Here is a 22,533-nt window from a genome sequence, read left to right on the forward strand (position 1 = left end):
TTATCTGAAATGAAATGCTGGAAATCGAATGATATTGTAACGTACTTTATTACGACCATGGACTGTACGGCATGTTTCACGGTAGGTTGTATACTTTAAAAGTTGATTTCAGACAGCTGTGTTTGAGTACAAGTTTATTATCTTTGGTGACTGCCTAGCAGAAGACTTCAGAAACATACAGTTAATTTGTTAGTATCAATGCTCTGTGACGTTTTGGTGTCTCATTGAATTCTACAGATATATATTTTAATAAGTAATCTGTATTGATTAACCAGAGTACTACGCAATGTGGTTTTACAGCCTTATTCTACAAATAATTTTACTTTTATTGCTTCAGTAGGAGATATATTACAACTACATTACAGAGGTGAAAATATGACTGATCTCTCGCGCTGAAACATGCAAAAAGACCCCAAGATGATTTATACATTTAATGAAATGTTTTTTAACTTTATCCCTTTTTCTTCATGTATGTTTTCGAAACGCAGTTACTTCCAAATAATGAAATCGCTTGCCTTTTGATGGAGGTTACTGAAGTTATAGTACCATAAGATTATGATGGACTAGACAAACTGAGAAAAATGAATCTTGATTACACTGTTATTCTTAGGTGCTGATACATTATTGATGAGAACCTCTACTTAAAGATTAAGGTTATAGTAGTTCATTGAGCACGGACAAGCATGGCTCTCGTCTTTCATTTTTCAAGACGATATCTTTATTTCCAGATTTTTTGTTTGTCTATTTAGAATGCGAAAAATCAAATACGTACATAGTGTCTCTGTTTTATAAAACAAGAGTGTTTTATAGTCGGTGTGTACATATGGAGTGCAACATTAACGTTCGGACTAGGGTTGGCAGTTATTACTGAACTACTGTGCTACCTTTCTGAGATGTATAAAGCTATTTAAAAAACTTGTTAATATTGGAGAATTTCGTCATGTTAAAGCGTATTTACCACAATGTTCAAATTATGTTACTCGCATAGTTAAAAAATAAACCAGAAGTTTAAAAGATCAATTTATGTATATATCACAAATTACCTTTCGTAATAAAGTATAGAATAGATGTAGTCGGTCATTCAACATTATGCCATTAAGATTTTTGGAATGCCTTGCAAAGTCAAGTGCAGTTCCTTACCAATCTTACATGAAAATCTATGACTTGATGTTCTTTAGATGTAAACATATTTGTACTCTGATCATGTTGTTTTTATTTTGTTTTCCAAACAAATGTTCAGGATGCTGAATGATTTGATTTTTTTTGTCAAGTAAATAAGCTCACATGATGCTGCATTTGAATTATAACATTAATGATAATAACTAAATATAATGATACTTTCAAATTATATTAATTATCATCAGGAAATGAGAGAAATATGTATCGATGACAGACTCAAAGGGAGGGAAAACGTATGGCTACGTATTTCTAAGTGAACAAGATCAAGCCTGATATGTCATTACATCATGCAATAAGGTCATTCATTCTTATATTAATATCTCCAGAAAGAAACTATGACTCATACATTTTCAAACAAATATTCTGTAGTAAATAAAAAGCGAACCGATGTATAAATTGCTTAAGAAACCTTGGCAGTTGAGCAGATAAAAATAACCACATTCGTCTATCAGTCCTACAGTGATCTGCAAAATAATTGAATGATACTAATTTTGTGATAATTATATCTAATTGATTCATTTATATTATTATATGTACCTGCTCAACTGCCATGTTTAATCTATATTATTGTCTTAGAGGTTATCTCCATACAGGTGAGATTTTTGAATGTTAAGTATTCCTTTGGTTTACTTGTCATAATTGACGTACCAAGTGTCTTGCCCAAAATACGACATTAACAATTCGTTGCTGCTGTTGCAGGCGTAGAATCCTCATACAGAATAACACAGTAAAATTTAAAACTAATTGTGTGAATATCATATAGACATTATTTTCTAAATCTTCAGTATCTGAAAACTATGTTTAAAAAATAGTACCTCAAAATAGATAACCTTTGCAGACCTCTACTGCAGATAATTAGTCTGCTACTGCTGTCTGGAAGATATTGGAAATACACTTTAGTTAGTTAAACTATGAATCTTGATTTTGTAGAAAACAGCTTACCTCTGCAACAAACCAATATTGCTGATTACTAATTTGTGTCTATGTTTTTTTACGGCTGGCTAGAAGGAATAAAAAATGCACTACGGAAGTTAACCGGCCATGAATCTGGAGTATGAAAAAAGAAACTTACCTCTGCAGAAAGCAGATATTGCCTATATAAAGCAAACGTTTTTTTTTTGAGTATGTATTGCAAGAATACGAGGAAACGTATTTTACTCTATACTGTAGAAAATTCCTAGGTTAGCATTTACAAAAATATTTGGCAACATAAAGAAAAAAAATATTTTAAAAGATATGTTGCAATAGATGTCGCGGTTCGTTATTTTAGCGCATTATTTTGCATTATTCTACGTGCAGCAAAAATATTCTTCAGTGATTGATGGAAAACTTTATAGCTTAAGGTCTAAATGGAAAAACAAACATTTCTGTCGAATTACTTGCTTTGAACACACATTTGTTAGTGTAATTAGTTTTACGGGGCAAATGTATTGATGTAATACAATGTGTTTTGGATATTAACACTTTTATTTTTTTTTAAATATGAAATACAACTATTTTGATCGCAAAACCAAACACCACAGGAATGATAATCATCGTTTTCCATCGGTAGTTGGGACTTCATATATACAGACAAAGTGATGAAATGTTCTTTACACTAAATGTAAATGTAACCGTTTTCTTTCATGCCAGGGTATGTCCATGAACTCGAATTTATGACAGAGTGTGTTACAGAGACGTGATTGCTGGGGTATGTCCTAACAATAACGACGTCAGACATAACATGTTATGAATAAGTCCTAACACGTATGACATGATAACTAAGACAAATGGCCCCAAACAGGCTTCCGTAAACACCTTATGAAATCCTATCACTATCATTGTTTTCCTGCAGGAAATTAAATAAGAGCATTTAATGAAACTGTATGGTGTGAGATTTATCATATAAGTATACAAACTATTGCTGGCATATTTTAGTGAAAGACATGCTGACATAAAATAATTGTTCACTTTTTGTTGAAAGTATAATATTTTAATGTATTTAAACACGGTTCAATTATGTAAAACAGCTAATTTAAGTGTTGAACTGTTGAAACATGCCATGCTGTCATGCAAAACTGCTACTCTTAGCATTTCCTGCCTCTACCCTATAGATTCAAATTTGAATTAGCAAATCATCATTAATTCTTTTTCATGCTCCAAGGAACTAGTGTCTGTAGTTTTTATATTGATGATATTGCAACGAGTCTTTAATTAACTTACAATCATTTCTTTGCAATGCAAATGCAGATAAAATAAGCATCTAAATGTACTTTATGTCTTCACCGACACTGTTCCAAAATATAATTACCTCAATGTTTGGACTGAAAAAAGAATTCAGTTGAACTACCACAATTGTATCATAAAGTACAAACATATCTGTATTAAATCACATTTTTGTCTGAAACATTTATAGTTTAGGCAGATGGATCCATTAAGTACTGATTTGCCTAGAAGTCAAAGTCAGTGATGTTCACATATCTGTTAATGTTATTAAGATTCTTTGATATAATCGTTGTAGAATGTAAAAAAAAAACACTTATAGCATCTATGCAAAGGCTTTTGTAATACACACACCCACGTTCTGAAACTTCAAGCTAAGGATTTGTGCTCAGAATTAAAAAAAAGAATTGATACGAATCAGTAATAAAATTATTAGATTGCTTTGATAGTAACACAGATATGAACACGCACGTTGTTTTTCATACATTATCCGAAATAAGAAGCTGAAGTTCGAATGATTTCGTTGGTTTCAGAAATCTGTGTTTGAGTACAAGTTTGTTATCATTAGTGGCTGCCTAGCAGATGACTGCAGAAACACACAGTTAATTTGTTTAGATCAATGCCGTGTGACCTTTTGGTGTCTCATTGAATCCCACAGAAATATGTTTAAATTAGTAATCCTTATCGATTATCTGAGTACTATGCAATGTGGTTTCGTAGCCTTTTTTTGCAAAAATGTAACTTTTATTGCTTTAGTAGGATATATATATATATATATACGTAATATAGGTGAATATATGATTGATATCTAGCGCTGAAACCTGCAAAGATCCCATAAGATGATACATTTCATGAAAGGTTGGTGTTAACTTTCTCCCTTTTCTTTTGTCTATGTTTTCCAAATGCAGACAATTTTCAAACGATGAAATTGCTTGCCATTTGAAAGAAATTATTTGAGTAATAGCTAGTACAATGAGATTATAATGGTCCAGATAATGCTCGATTACAAGGTTGTAGTTGGGTACAAATACGTTATCAATGAGAAGATAAAATGTATTAGTACTTCAGCGACCATCGACAATCATGTTTTTCTCCTTTCATTTTTCTTGACAATATCCATTTTTTTCGTGTTTTTTCCCCTATTTTTAATTTGTCAAATTAAAATGTGGAAAATCAAATACGGACACATTAAGGGGAGTGGTAGCCTAGTGGGTAAGGTGTCGAACGCTCAACACGGGGTTCGAGGGTTCTCGCGCAACTGGATTCAAGACAATGCCTTCTCATTAGACACTAGGAAACGGCATCGACAGTAAAAGCTTTAATCACAATCGGGCTAAAATAAAATTAATGTAAACTAAATACGGACACGGTGTCTCTTTTTTCAAATACAACAGAGTATCATCAACACTGTTTTAAAGTCGGTGTGTTCATATCCAGTGCAACAAAAGTTCGGACTAGGGTTGGCAGTCACTACCAAATGGCTTTGCTACCATTTTGAGATGTAAAGCTATGTCACAAAACTTGGTAATACTGGAGCATTTCGACATGTTCCAGCGTATTTACCAACATATACTAGCGGAAAAAAGAAACTGTGCATGGGTGTAATATGCTATACCTTAGGAGGTATATAAGAAATCGCAAAAAAAAAAATTCAACAGGGTTTTATCTGACCTTTATTTAACACCAGGGCTGGCTCTGTTGATATGGTTATTGCATCAGCAAATGACCGAGAGGGATACACAGCTTACCTGTGTAAAGTTTCAAGCTTTAATTTATAAAATTGAGCGATACATGAACATTTTACACATGCACAGTTTCATTTTTCCGCTAGTATATTTGAAATATGCTAGACACATAATTAATGATAAACCAGAATTTTGAAAGAACAATTTATTTATATATTATAAGTTACCTCTCATGATAAAAATATGGAACAGATCGTTTTTCTGAGAAAATATGTAGTCGGTCATACAACATACGCCGTTTAGATGTTTTGAATAGCTGGCAGAAGGCAAGTGCAATTACTTACCAGTCTTAAATTGAGGTTCTTTAATTGTAAATATATTTGTACACTGATTCTTGTTGTCCTGTTTAGGATGCTGTATGATCTGATGTATTTGTTAAGTGGATTAATTCACAAGTTGTTTCATTTAAATAATATTATTAATAATAACAGTAATCAAATATAGGAATACTGTAATCAATTTTCATTATAAATTAGTTTTCTCGATCTTATATGCTTAATGTACAAGGTATAGTTCTTCCTTCATGAGGTTAAGAACGATGTTTTAAATATAATTACAAGAAAATTATATTCATTTTAAACAGGAAATGATGGAAACGTGTATCTGTATCGATGGCAGACTCAAAGGGAGTGAAAACGAATGGATGAAAAAGATCCGGTCTGATATGTGATTACATCATGCAATAAGGTTATTCATTCTTATATTTATGTCTGCAGAAGGATGATATGACTCATTCAGTTTTCTGTTCTGTATACAAACAAATAATCTGCAGTAAATAAACTGATGTATAAATAATTTAGAAAAACTTGGCAGTTAAGCAGATAAAACTAATCACATTCACCTATTATTCCTACAATGATCTGTCAGTAAATAGAATGATCATATATTCTTGATAATGCTATGCAATTGAATCATTTATATTTCTTATGTTTACCTGCTCAACTGCAACGTGTTCTTAAACGGTTAGGTTTTAGTCTATATTATTGTCTAAGAGGTTATCTCCATACAAAGAGATTGCCTATGTTAATTACTCATTTGATGTGCCGGTCATGGTTGACGTACCCAGCATCTGTCTCGCCAAATATTGGCCCTTTTCTGTTAAAAGTGTCGACTATACATTACCGCAGTTGTAGGCATGGCATAATCTTATATAACATAATCAGATTTCAAATTAATAGTGCGTACAATACACATACACAATTTTCTATATGTTAAACTGAAATAATCAGTTGCAATATTATTGTGTTGGACACAAACACTGGCACATGTTACCTGCAGTATCCTGAAAATCATTTCAAAAGAACAATATTTCATAATAAGTCAGATAACTTTTGCAGACCTCAACTGCAGATAATTAGTCTTTTACGGCTGGCTGGAAGGAATAAGAAATGCATTACGGAAGTTAATTGACAATGAATCTGGTTTCTTACCTCTGCAACAAAGCAGATATAGCCTACATAAAGCAAACTATTTTTGAGTACGCATTCATTACTAGTCTGCGTCTATATTTTCTAGACATATAACGTTACTGTTTATTAGAATAGTTTCTTTATAATGTAAACACATGTAAGAATGGCTATTCAGCAAACATCTAAAAATATTAGATAAAAAGAGTTCTGTAATCGAACAAGAAAACTTATAAAGGAAGTGGATTTCCCTGTGAGTTTGTTACTAAATAGAAAATTGTTAAGTTATGTATCGCTCGGTCAATGGATAAAAAGAAGACACAAGTTTTAGGTAGTTTTTCAAACCAAGAATTAAACACAATATTATTCTGATTAAATCAAAATGTTAGATTTGTCCAGCTGACAGTCTTAAAATTACAAAAAGCACTATGAAAATGATATACAAGTTTACAAGATATTTGAAATAAAAAGTCCGTAAAAACATAAACACTTTCAAGTTTTAAAACATATACACCTCCCCTTCGGAAAATAGTTATCAAGAAATAATTTACTTTTCCTTACCTGAGTGTTTGAAAAAAAAAAATGAAATATTTTGTAGCGTTTTATACTTTATATCAAATTTAGCGAAAATAATATATATATATATATATATATATATAATATATATAATATATATATATATATATATAATATATAATATATATATATATATATATCGTATGCTTTCCGAGGCAATTTAGAAAGGAGGATTTGTTTTACTTTCACTAACAGCTGAAGATTTAAAATAACTATATTGTCCTCATTTTTAGATGTTTCATTTTCCCAGGTAATGTAGGGCTGGGCTGACCCTTTGATCAAAAGCATCCCTGGTTAACATTTATAAAAATATTAGGCAACATGAAGAAAAGAAAAATATGCTGCAATACAGACACTGAAACTGATGTCGCGGTTCGTTAATTTAGCGTGTTTTTTCTTTATATGTTATGGTCTAAATGGAAAAAAAAAACATTTCTTTGGAATAACTTGCTTTGAGCACCCGCATTTGTTAGTGTAATTAGTTTTTAGGGCAAATGTATTGATGTAATACAATGTTTTTTGATATTAACACTTTTAAAAAAAAAATAAATACAGTTATATTGGTCGCAAAACCAAACACCACAGGAATGATAATCGTCGTTTTCTATCGATACTTGGGGAATTCATATATACAGACCCAGTGATGAAATGTTCTTTACACTAAATGAAATTGTTACCGTTTTCTTTCATGCCGGAGTATGTCAATGAACTCGATTTACAACAGGGTGTTTTATATATACTTTCAAGATCTATTATGCTTGCTGGGGTATGTCCTAACAAGAACGACGTCAGACATAGCATGTTATACATAAGTCCTAACAAGTATTACGTGATAATATTAAAACAAATGGCCCCAGCAGGCTTCCGTAAACACCTAATTAAATCCTATCACTAGAAAATAGCATTGTGTTCCTGCAGGAAATTAAACAAGAGCATTTAGTGAAACTGTATGGTGTGACATTTATCATATAGGTATACAAGCTATTGCTGGCATATTTTTAGTGAAAGACATACTGATCTTCAGTTTCAATCACTTTTTGTTGAAAGTATAATATCTTTAATGTATTTAGACACGGTTCAATTATGTAACACAGCTAGTTTAAGTGTTGAACTGTTGAAACATGCCATGCTGTCATGCAAACCTGACATTAGTAAACTATGTAACTGCTACTCCTAGCATTTCCTGCATCTTTCCTATAGATTCAAATTTGAATCAGCAAATCATCGTTAATTCTCGTTCATGCTCTAAGGAACTAGTGTTTGTAGTTTTTATATTGATGTTATTGCAACGAGTCTTTAATCAACTTACAATTATTTCTATGTAATGCAAGTGTAGATAAAATAAACATCCTTATATTCCACTGTAAAGTAAAATCTAAATGTATTTTTCCGTTACAGCTCCTTCTTGTTTTTGGCCTACTTTGCAAGTGCGTGGCTCTGAGGCTGTGTTTATGGTGCTCTTGGCTTCCGAGAAATCTACCCTTACCTTTTATCTTTTATTTCTTCACTGACAATTTTCCAAAATGTAATGACCTCAAAGTTTGGACTGAAAAAAGAATGCAGTTGAACTACTACAATTACTACAAAAACTACAAAGTACAAACATATCTGCATTAAATCACATTTTTATCTGAAACATTTATTGTTAGGCAGACGGATCAATTAAGTATTGATTTGCCTAGAAGTCAAAGTCAGTGATGTTCACATATCTGTTAATGTTATTAAGATTCTTTGAAATAATCGTTGTAGAATGTAAATAAAACTTATAGCATCTATGCAAATGCTTTTGTAATACACAAACCCACGTTCTGAAACTTCGAGCTAAGGATTTGTGCTCAGAATAGAAAAAAGAATAGATACGAATCAGTAATAGAAATGATTAGATTGCTTTGATAGTAATACAGATACGAACACGCAAGTTTTTTTCTTACATTATCCGAAATAAAATGCTGAAGTTGAATGATTTAGTAGAGTACATTATTAACACCATAGTGTGTACGGCATGTTGCACGACAGATTGTGTGTTTTGAACGTTGGTTTCAGATAGCTGTGTTTGAGTACAAGTTTGTTATCTATCGTGGCTGCCTAGCAGATGACTGCAGAAACACACAGTTAATTTGTTTAGATCAATGCCGTGTGTCCTTTTGGTGTCTCACTGAATCCCACAGAAATATATTTTAATTAGTAATCTGTATCGATTAGAGTACTACGCAATATGAAGCCTTTTTTCTGTAAATAATGTGACTTTTATTGCCTCAGCAGGATATATATACAACTACGTTACAGAGGTAAATATATGACTGATACCTGGCGCTGAAACCTGCAAAGATCCCGTAAGATGATACATTTCATGAAATGTTGGTGTCAAATTTGTCCCTTTTCTTTGTCTATGTTTTCCAAATGCAGACAATTTTCAAACGATGGAATTGCGATGCTTTTTGAGTAATAGCTAGCACCATGAGATTATAATGGTCTAGACGAATTGAACCAGATGATCGAAGCTCGGTTACAATGTTGTACTTAGGTACAGATACGTAATCAATGAGAACCTCCACTTAAAAGATAAAAGGTATTAATACTTCAGCGACCATGGACAATCATGGCTTTCTCCTTTAATTTTTCTTGACAATACTATCAATTGTTTCGTGTTTTGTTTTCTTTAGTTTTTCATTTGTCTAATTAAAATGTGGAAAATCAAATATAGACATATTAAGTGGAGTGGTAGTCTAGTGGTTAAGGTGTCGACTGCTCAGCCAGGGGTTCGAGGGTTCGCTACCAACTGGGTTCATGACCACGCCTTCTCATACGACACCAGTACTGGATTTTTCAGGAAACGGCGTCGACTGTGTTTCAAATAAGCTTGAAGCTTTAATCACAATGGAGCAAAAATATAATTAGTATAAACTAAATACGGACACAGTGTCTCTTTTTTCATATACAACAGAGTATCATCAACGCTGTTCTAAAGTCGGTGTGTTCATATCCAGTGCAACACAAAAGTTCTGAGTAGGGTTGGCTGTTACTACCAAATGGCTTTGTTTCCATTTTGAGAGGTAAAACTACTTCACAAAACTTTGTAATATTGGAAAATTTCGACATGTAACAGCGTATTTACCACCCATATTTGAATTATTGTAGACACATAGTTACATGATAAACCAGAATTTTGAAAGAGCAATATATTTATATAATACAAGTTACCTCTCATGATAAAAAATAAGGAACAGGATTTTTTCCTGGGAAAAATATGTAGTCGGTCATACAACATACGTCGTTTAAATGTTTGGAATGCCTGCAAAAGGCTAGTGCAGTTATTTACCAAATTTAAATGGGAATCTATGATTTGAGTTTCTTTAAATGTAGACATATACATTTGTATATGCTTAACGTACAAGATATATTTCTCCCTTCATGAGCTTATTAACGATGTTTTAAATATAGGATTAACTAGTATTATTACCAGAAAATTACATTCATTTTAACAGGAATATGGGAAACATATATCTGTATCGATGACAGACTCAAAGGGAGTGAAAACGGATGGGTCTGAATCATCATGCAATAAGGTTATAAGGTTTTTCATTCTTATAACCCGCCCGCTTATCTCAGTAGGTAGAGTGTTGGTCTATGGATCGCGGGGTCGTGAGTTCGATCCTCGGACGGGGCGTATGTTCTCCCAGACTATTTGATAAACGACATTGTGTCTGAAACCATTAGTCCTCCACCTCTTGATTCATGTGGGGAAGTTGGCAGTTACTTGCGGAGAACAGGTTTGTACTGGTACAGAATCCAGGAACACTGGTTAGGTTAACTGCCCGCCGTTACATGACTGAAATACTGTTGAAAAACGGCGTTAAACCCAAAACAAACAAACAAATTCATTCTTATATCTATGTCTCCAGAAGGATGACATAACTCATTCAGTTTTGTGTTCTGTATACAAACAAATTAATCTACAGTAAATAAAAACTGAACTGATGCCTAAATAATTTAGGAACACTTGGCAGTTGAGCAAATAAAACTAATCACAATCATTTTCCTATTATTCCTACAATGATCTGTCAGTAAATAGAATGATCATATATTCTTGATAATGATATGCAATTATTCATTTATATTTCTTGTTTACCTGCTCAACTGACACGCTTTCTTAAACGACTAGGTTTTAGTCTATATTATTGTCTAAGAGGTTATCTCGATACAAAAGTGTTTTGCTATGTTAAGTAATCATTTGATGTGCCTATCATGGTTGACGTACCCAGTCATCCGTCTCTCCCAATATTTGCCTTTTTTCTATTAAAATGTCGACTATACATTACTGCAATTGTAGGCATGACATCATCTTATATAAAATAATAAGATTTTTTTTTCAAGTTAATAGTGTGTACATTACAAAGACACAATTTCCGAGATTGAAATATTATCAGTTGCAATAGTATTGTGTTGGACACAAACACTGGCATATGTTACCTTCAGTATCCTGAAAATCATTTCAAAATAACACAACTTATTTCATAATAAGTCAGACAACTTTTGCAGACCTCAGCTGCAGATAATTAGTCTTTAACGGCTGACTGGAAGGAAAAATAACAACTTACCTCTGCAACAGAGCAGATATTGCCTATGTAAAGCAAACTTTTTTGACTACCCATTCTTTACTACTTTGCGTCTTTATTTTCCAGACATATAAAGTGACTTTTTGTCAACAAATATCCGAACATATTAGATAAAAAAGAGTTCTGTAATCGGAAAAGAAAACTAATAAAGATATAGTAACTGAATTTCCCTGAGAGTTTGCCACTAAATGGAAAATTGTAATTAATGTTTTACACGGTTCATGCAAAAAGTAAGCACAAAATGCGCACATATTTGAATAGTGCAACAGTATTGCCATACTATAAATAAAGTTTTACTTAGTTTTTAAAACAAAGAGTGAAACTCAATATTTAATGAAAATGTAAGGTTTGTCCGACTGACAGTCTTAAAATTACAAGGAGCCCGATGACAATGGTATACACATTTACAGGATATTTGACATCATAAAATGTCCGTAAAAAGTTAAACATTTTAAAGTTTTGAAACATTTAAACCTCCTTTTCGGAAAATAATTATCAAGAAATAATTTATTTCTCCTGCCTTGAGTGTTTGAAAAAAATCTTTTGTAACTTATAAGCATCATATCATATTTGGGCGAAAATGATATACCGTAGGTGTTTCTGTAATGCTTTCCGAGGCAATTTTAGCAAGGAGGATTTATTCTACTTTCACTAACAGCTGAAAATTTCAAATAACTATATTGTCCTAATTTTGGATATTTTATTTTTTTTCCTGGTAATGTGGGACTGACCCTTTGATAAAAATCATATTTCAGTTATTAAACTTCAAAATAAATTAAATCGTTACATATACATGCGCTGTTTTGAATAAACACATCTATAAACAAAACGGCAAGCTCACATCAACAGAAATGTATCTGTAGCCGCATATGTCAACGCATATGTCAAAGTCTGCATACTAAGTTTTCTTACTATCAACTGCTTGAGACTAAATATCCCAGTTTGGGTTTTCCTGGGATCGTCGAACACAAAAGATGCGCGAAAATCTTTGTATGATACATTGTTCAGACCAAAGCCTGAATATAAGAAATCCAGATCCTACCTTTAAATTCCTTTGTGACTGGTAAAGCTAGATGAACTACTTTATCTGCATATTAATCACCTACGGTATCTCCGGTGTAATCAAAGTCTTCCAATCTAGCCAGCCTTCATGGCACAATGATTGCATATAACGCTACACTGCTTATCTTATGTAAGAATAATGGTAGAACAATTCAACATCTACGTCTAAAAGACAGAGTCAATATATATACTGTAATATTACTGTCAGGGATATTAAAGATTAACTATTAAGTAACCGACAGAATGGAAGAAAAAATTGCTTTGCAGAAAGATTATGATATATATAACACACATAAAAGAAAGGATAGCGGCTGTAAACTTGACACGATGGTTTTTATTCATCTTTTCCCGGAAGCTTTGAAAAGTACACAGGCTAAACTTGAAAACTAAAGTCGTATTTGTATTGACCAACAGTCACACGCAGGGGCACGCGCAGGGGTCACCCTGTCTAAAAGTATGCGCGTGGACTTCTTTATTTTTGATAATCGTGTGTCCGTTTTTCTTTCCTCTTTCTTACAATCTAAAAATATCTAGGTTTCAGCAGGACATATATGCGCTTTCTATCTATGAAAAACATATTTGTGCGCCGAAGAAAGACAAATCCCATATAGGGCGTAACGGAATGAGGGTGTATGGACATTTTTCGCATCTTCTTAATTCGTTCTTATCACCCTTTCTAAATTGTCTAAAAGAGTAAGTATAATCCTGAGATGTCCGATATTTCTGTATTTGACATTTTAGCCATATTTTCAAAATAACTTTCGTGTAGAAATTTTTGATTTTGCGGAATCGTGCAGGGACCTTCTGACGCTAATACTTATTAAATTACAGATGCGGGAAAGATATCTTAGTTTGAATATTTAATGTTTCACTATAGATGTTACAAAAGTATATTTTTCTAGCAAAATAAAGTAACGCTTACACTGACAGGAATGGTGGGGAATAACGGTGAACAGAAAATATGCATGACACAATTAAATAGATGTATGTATATCAGGCATAAGACCACAGTTATTTTACTATATGTTCTATATAGGCACTGGACACTATTGCAATTTTGTATGCATTCCACCCCCTCTAAAAATACCTGAACTATTCAAGAGAAAAAATCCAGCCACAATAAACATGGGGTTGACCGGCTCTTTTTTCCACCATTTTGAACCAAATTACATGCGTATGAAGAATACTCTCTAGATGGCCGCAAACAGGCAAAACAGGCCCTATCAAAAAGTCATGTTATACATATTCTGACATTCTCATTCTGTCAAATTGTACATATACCTACTATTTCATATCTCCTCTATTAAATTATGCCATTTATTGCAGGTCTTTCACTCAAAAATTCACCAATATTCACCATCAAACAGAGGAACTATTTTCCGCGTAACCACTTCCTTATTGTGGTCAATCAAGGACAAATAACTGATCTTGTGCCTATTTCGTACCAAATGCTCCTAAACAACCATATTGTGTGCCGCTACTCGAGTTGCCTTCCGGTATATGAGGTATGTGTGTTAAATATGTTTTGTTATGAAACATAAATTATTTTAATTTTATGCATCTATATATAAACCCTATTAAATAACGCACACGTTGAATAAATCCCTAGAGAAGGTTAATGCTAAATGTATGTGTTAAGGGCAGGGCTAACATACCCATGAACACCAGAAAAATAATTAAATCCTTATAATTCCACCTAAATATGATTCCGAACTAATTATTCACCTTCAGTGATTTTACTCTCCACATCAAAAATTATCTTCTTTTTTTAATCGAATCTAAGGTTATCAGATAAAGGAAATAATTTTACCAAGAAAATGAGTGGTCACACTTACATGTTTCAGAATAAAGGTCCCCCCTTTTCCGAATATCACTGCTATTGTTTTCGACATTAGCGCAACGCTGAAATATGCGAATAAATACAAAAAGCGTCATCGATGTGTTGATGTCTCGGGTAAATTACTCAAATTGCTTGAATTAACCTACTGAAAGTTTATCATATATAACACAAGTGGTAACACTGTCAGACTACGAAACCAGGTGTCGTGAGTTTGAGACCCACTCCACCACTATTGGTATAAGAGTCCCGTGTATGACTACATTACACCTGGCGAGCTAAAGAACCAGGGAGACTTCTGGAATCACGTTTCACCTAATAACATTATTAACAGCCTTCTGGAGGAGTCGCCCGTGTAGATTAAATGTGGCTTACAAACAAACACGTGTCGAACTGAAGAAAATGCTTTAAAAGGAACAGATTGCATTTTACAACTTACCAGCAAACGTTATCCGTAGTCGTTCTTGATATTTAGCTTCTACAGAGCTTTGTTCCAGTTTTAATTTTAGCTCTAAAAGATACAGGACGTTGATGTATTTGCTATGTTTTATTAAAAAAATTGTATATCTACATGACTGAATATTTGAATACTCTGATTAAACACATGCTTTCGTTTCCCCTAATCAGATAAGAAATAAACACGTGTATACGTGAGCAGACCATACCTTAAGAAATTAATGGTCTTACGTGGCAATCGACCGATGTACACGGCAGATGCATATTTTTTAAGTAGGTTTGTCGAATTTCACCTATCCATATCTGGATTTAAGAGGTTTTAGTAGAAAAATCAGAAGGTGTGTATTACATAATTTACCAAATGCTTTAAAGGGTAATGTATACCTGACAATAAGTTAATTTTATAAGAAAGCCATTATCAAGCATTTCATAACGCTGAAAGAATTTTTAAAATCGGACCACTATGTATAGGATATAAGACGAAAACGATCCAATATGTAAAATACTGGACTGTCCGAAGCGCGTTAGCGCTGAGGACCGTCCAGTATTTTACATATTGGATCGTTTGAGGCTTATATCTTACTTAAAACATTGTTTTTATGACATAACCTATAAAAAATACGTATAAACCATTGACGTAAAATATTCTTGAATTAATTCGGTTTTTATTCACATTAATGCATTTAATAAAAGTTGCTATATGATTATGAAATACCCTGTAGATCCTCATGACAATTTTACGCACGTTTTTCTCATAATGCACGATTGCGTTTTTCTCGGGTTTCTCGCCTTCGTGATATTGGACTTTCGTTAGCCCGGGATTCTCGTGATGCTATTAATTGTGTTTACACATGTACACTGATGTACGGAATAAGCAGTAGTATTCTCATGAGTGGCGGCGGGAGGACATAAATTTTGTGACATTTTAGAAAGGATTTATTTTAATTCATGGCTAGGATAAAGTGATTATGTTTTTTTATTTAAATGTGTACAAGGAAGCTTTCTTTGTGTTAAAAATTACAAGGGTATGGCGGATTATGATAATCAGATAATGTTTCACTGAAAGTATAGTTGAAATCGGACAGCTGGAGAAAATGAATGCTGCATGTGCACTGAATGAGAAAATGGGTTGTTTGTTTACACGCCTGACAATATACTGTTGTGATTTATTAGTTCAATGACAGTTTTTGTTGGGTTGTACATGAACTTGCCCGAAAATCTTCAAATTTAGTGCAAGAAGACTTACAGAACAGACATTTTAATGTATTATCGGATACAGCTACTGGTAAGTCCAAATCATATTATTTTCGTTCCTTTAGACGCATAGTGGCGAGGCGGATGCAGAAAACTAAGGAAAACTTGCTTTCAGTATGATTTTTATTGATGCACTCGAAGCTACTCTTATTTATGTTGTTATTATTACAACGGATGTTTAATGTAGTCCCAACTGAAATACTGAAAAACATATTTAATATCATTCACTTTGAATCTATTAGATTTATTTTCACTAAAATCTCAGTATTTCATAAAATAGCATAGAATGAAATAGAATATACGAGTACAAAATTAAAAGATATTTCGACAAAACTAAGGTTCATGCAAGTACATGTGTCCCTTAATTGCAGTTCCTTTTTCTTTCCGAATAGGCCATATCACAGACTGAACAAATGTGAGCAAATGCTTCACACTGGCTTCAAATACAAGAAATAAAGGCAATTTATTCTACGTAGGGTGCAATAAACGTTCATTTTTTTTTAAATGAACATCCTGTTTTTTTTTTACAGTTTTTTTTTCAATACGGATGTAATACTTAAATAAACATAAACTGTAACTGTCAATACCCAACAAATCTATGAGCTGCACCATAAGAAAACCAACATATTGGTTTTGCGACCAGCCTGCGCAGTCTGGCCAGGATCCATGCTGTTCGCTTTCAAAGCCTTATGCCATTAGACAAACTGTTATCGAACAGTATGAATCCTGCCCAGACTACGTGGATGCGCAGGCTAATCTTGATCCATGCTGGTCGCAAACGCACTCTGTTCGTTTTCCCACGGCGCGGCTCATATCATTTTCAGGGGTTTACATAAACATTAACGTGTAAACATTTGTTTAGTTTTTTTCTATGTACAGATGAACGGATAAATACGGGAAATGTGGAATGTGACATAACAAAATATGAGCCATGTATACGATGATGCAATGCTTCACCTAATTTTCGTATATCGCAAATTATTATTACTATTATTTTTATGCTTCCCGAAGGGCGAGCACTTTGCTTGACACTTTGTGCGTCTTTCCGTCCGTCCGCCCGTCCGTCCGTCCGTTGTATAACTTAAAAGGTATTAACGGCATTTTATTAAAATTTCACATAATCATAGAGCAATCAAAGAGCAGTGTCAAAGAACCATAGCTCTACGTTACCTAGCTGTTGGATTATCTCCCTTTATTATACAAAATAAGGCTTTTTTCCGGAGCATTACTTGAAAAGTATTGATGACATTTCATTTAAACTTAACAAAATCATAAAGGCTATTGACAGGCCTAAAAGAACTATCATGATTGGTCTTATAAAACTGCTTTTTCAATAGAGAGCAATAAATTCTTGCACAATTTTTAAAACTGGAAGAAATTATTGCTCTAGGGAAACGTCGTTTAAGGAGTAAGACTACGTTGACGCATGCAGAATACATATATGTATAATGCTATTTTTAAAATTTTGCATCTAGATCTATACATAAAATTTTATTTTGATATTAATTTTCCCTTTTATTATCAGTACTGTGTTATTTTATTGGACTGCTTTCATTTGATTACAATATTTCTATATGGAATTACGCTACATGTATTGATAAATATTGGACTACACGAAGACATTGATTTTGTATATAAATCGTTTTCCTCGTGCAGTCCAATATTAAATACACAGTCCAATATTAAAATAATATTGGACTCCACGTGGAAAATACTGAACTAAGTCCCATTGAAAGCAGTCCAATATTAAAAATACAGTACAGCGAAAACAAAGGAGTGACGTCATGACAATGTTTTAATGAAAAAGATATGGCAGTTTGAAATTTAAGAAAATGTCTGGAGGCAGCCATTTTAGTGTGTTTATGACGTCATTTACACACTGCTGAATTCCCTTTTAGCAAATATCCTCTTAAATACATTAATTTTATGTGTTTTTTTAGTGTAAGATGTAAAACATGGTATATTTTTCATTATAGCTGGAAAAAAATGAGAAACTATTTTACAGAAATAAGTATATACAGTTTAAATACCTATCTGGAAATTTAATAAATCCTTCATTTTGTTTTTGTTGCCATGGAAACAGTATGTCCGCCATTTTGATCAAATATCTATATGCTCATAACGTTTTTATTTTTGAGCCGATTTTGAAAACTCTTTCACTTCTTGAAATGATTTAAGAATATATAGCAGACGGAATTAACATACGATTAACATTGCCTCTCCCTTTAAATTACATGATATTTTCTCATCTATTTATAAGTACTATCAATTCTGATGAACATTCATCAGGTTCATCCATCATGTAAAACAACTTTATTTTATGTCAAAACAGACGAACGATATTAAGTCTACAATATTTATCGATGATTGCAATATCCGAAAAACACGTATAAGGTTACGTCCGGTCCAACCCACAAACGCGTTTTATGTCCAAAACGACTGCCAGAATTGACGCGGAATCACAAGAATTATTCGATATGTAATCACAACTGATGACACTCCGCCAAAAATGTGGTAGTATGCTTAAATGTTCTTAACATTACTGTTAAGTATTACCATGATTAGCAATGTATACTTTCAACCGTTGAATCAGTTTCCAGAAGGTCCCGTTCTAAACTGATGACAGCTTCCGATTTTTATCTTGTTAAGACAAATGTGATTACTTGGGGTTTTGCTATATCTATAGAAGGAAATAGGGTGAGTAACTAGGAACAGGGCTGATGGGAATTTAATACCCTATACTTTAGGAATGGCATTTCTAAAAAAACATGCAGATGACGAATGTACAGTATTGTGCTAGTTGTAAGGAAAACATCGCAGCATATCGTCTTTTATGACAATCGATAAATTATAAACCGGCGCCGGGGAGAACAAAATTATAGACTCTGTTTAACATACAGCCCGAGTAGAGGTCTTGAGTACAGCTAACTTGCTTCTCAACGGTACTTACCACAGACTGTTCCGAGATTGTGCCCAATTACGATCCCTTATTTGTTTTGTCTTCATTTATTTATTTCACTGAGTCTATGTTTCTGTTTACATGTCCTTTAAAGGCACTGGACTCAAGATCGTTCGACAAAATTATTAAGTATCAGGAAATTAATGCTATATTTCATAACAAAGCTTTTACTTAATTTAATTACTGACAGATTATATGTTATGGAAACGCATGAGAATTAGTTGTTTTACTAATTTTTACACCGAAAGTCGAAAAGCGTTTGTAACGCTTTACTCGAGGTAAACTGCTTTAATTTTAACCTCCGTGGTCATATTGGTAAAGACAGCGGAAATGTTTTTACTGTCGCGATTCCCGACTTGGGCATCTGTTTTTTCTTGGTTTGGCATTTTTTAAGATAGTTTAAAAACGAAACCTCATTCTAATGTTCATAATATGACCAAACTTCAATTTTAAAGAAAGATCATTTTTAGCAATTATCTGAAGGTCTGTGCCTTTAAATGTGTTTTTCACATTTATGTCTAACGAACGAGTGTAGTTTTCTATAATTTTGTACAAATATAGGCTGATATACAACAAATTGACTTCGAAGAAAAACATAAGGCACCTGTTCTTATCCTTGAAATAAACAAAGTTGAATAATAATACCGAAACTTGTTTCATATATTTTATTGTTTTGTATTGCAAAGTGAAATAACATTATACGTACAACGTATGCATTAGCATAATCATTTTCCTTGAGCTTGTCGGTTTATGTAAGATCTTTTTGTCACTAAATATTAATTCAAAACAGTAATATAATTTCGTGTTTGTTTTTGAAAAAAAAATCTACCCTATTTCATTTATGTTTTTGAAAGCCAAAAATGTACACTTCCCTACATACTCATCTGTAGGGTTTAATTTCGTTCTCGAACGTAGATGTTTCTCTCTGAACATCGTCCTTGTTTTTTTAAGGATTATACATTGATATTGATTTGTTTTGTTTTTTTGTATTTTTTGCTGTTATTAGCTGGATTGAAGGTTTGCGAGTTAGAATTTTACTTTCATGCTGATGCTACATATGACAAAAAGTAAACAGATACGGTTGTTGTGTTTATTAACACTGCCAAAAACTATGCTATTGTCATTAAAACTTGGCATGTGCAACATTTTTATTACATTCATCACTCTATTTTGTTTAAATCTTAGACAAATTCAGTAATATCGTTAGGTAATCTTCACCCTAAGCATTTTCTATATACGCCGAACACATTATAATTTTTGCTGAGGAATGTTTCACTACTAAACATGTCTTTTTTTAACTCGATCAGCTCTCAGAGCTGAACTCTTAATCAACCGAGATGTACTAGTTATAACAATTATAACATTCATAACAAAATCAGGGATTGTTAAATTTCCTTTAACTAGGAGAAATTCCATTTCTAAATGTCAATCTAATTTGATTTAACTATACAGTACCGATAGCGAGATTTGCAAAAAGAATCCAGAGAGCTGTATGTAAATTGAACAAACTTCTTTGAACAATAAATATTTTGTGTTATAGTTCTCATTATCCGGTTTTTTGAATTCCAAGGGCTCAGTAAATTTGAATATGAGATAAAAGGTAGAAAGGAAATCATTGTTTTATGCACACATATGCAATTTTCAAAATGCTTGCCAGCTTACAATTACATTTTCACTATTGAGATTGCACGAACAATATATCACCAATATCTAAAGCATTTAGTAGCACAAACAAACCTTAAAATCAAGTGAAATAAAAACGAAGATTGATTTTCTTCATAGTCTTTATTCTTTTCTATGACGAACACTGTTCTGATCATAAGTACCGTTATATACAGACGTGATTGATCACTGACACAATTAGATGTTTATGATACCATGATATGGATGTCACTTGCGGTTCCAAAAGCCCTTAGAAATTCTATGAAATCTATTCAAAATTTTAGTTCTAATTTGTGATGTTCCGATTGTCGCCGAAGTTCGATTAATCATCGCCAAAGTTTCAAAGTCGGCGACATCGATTCTGACCAAAAAGAATCGATTCTAGTCGCTGATTTTGTTAAAAAATTAAAAAATCCCGCTTTCATGACTTTTTCATATACTTCTCGTTGTTTAGCTTAAAAACTTTTGCGCTTTTATAATCTTTGGGTTAGTATTTCAAAATATCTGCTCTTTAAATTGGAGAACGCTGTCAGGCCAGCTGTCATGATCGTAACAATAAAAATTGTGTTGCCCTGGCAGTACAATATCAGACGCCTTGAAATATTTCGAGTTCTGCATGAAGCATGAATGCTGGGTGTTGGCTCCTTTTAAGGAAAACCTTGATACTACTAGAGCTATTTACAAAATATGCTTTAAAGCGTACATTAACGAAGGTACGCCACCCACTTTTTTCTAATTGTTCTAATTGGAAATAATTTTCAGATTTTATTTGACAAGCTTTTATTGTTCCTTCAATATAAAATAGTGGATTTACTTTAAAAAAGACGATAAACTAATTCCAGACCTGCCAGCAATGTTCCCAGCATATATTCCATGTCAGATTTGGTAGTGCATCTAGCATTAATTAAATCCCAGGCCTTGAGTCATAGAGAAAAGATGAATTCTAGTTACTTTTGCATTTGGTCCAATAGTTCCTCCATATCGCAGTTTGGACTTATTTGTTCGAACCTTTGAACAGCCGGTTAAGCTATAGGTTGTTTAATATTTAAGGCTATATGTCGAGATTTTAGAAGAATTTGAAAAACAAATCTTTGAGTTAAGGGCTGCCTTTATAGTGAAATAAAAAGAATCCCATTAAGACAAATATTTTGAATCAAGATCTAACCAGCAGATAGGTTAACAGCCGGTTAAAGATTCGAACAACTGGGCCATGATTGCCCAACAGATGCTAAAGGCTGTACAGTACAGCAGCTGTGTCATAGAATTCTTCATAAAAAGTAATAAAAGTAGTCATACAATAATCTGAAAGTCTTGAGAAAGGTTTGCTGTTACTACCATATTGCCACATTACAAAAGTCTGTATTAATCTTTCAGTTCCGATTCTTTCGATTAATCGAATCGGAGAGAGATCAGAATCGGACCGATTAATCGATTCTGCTTCATCTGTCCGATTATCATCACTAGTTCTAATTCTAAAATGTAGTAAAAACAGTTAATCATACACATGTACAATTTAGCATGAAGAAATTCAGCGTCAGAAAGGAAAGAGCAGATGTAGGCAGAAAACACGATTCCGTTC

Source organism: Mercenaria mercenaria, chromosome 1, assembly GCF_021730395.1.
Source record: "Mercenaria mercenaria strain notata chromosome 1, MADL_Memer_1, whole genome shotgun sequence".
NCBI lineage: Eukaryota > Metazoa > Mollusca > Bivalvia > Venerida > Veneridae > Mercenaria > Mercenaria mercenaria.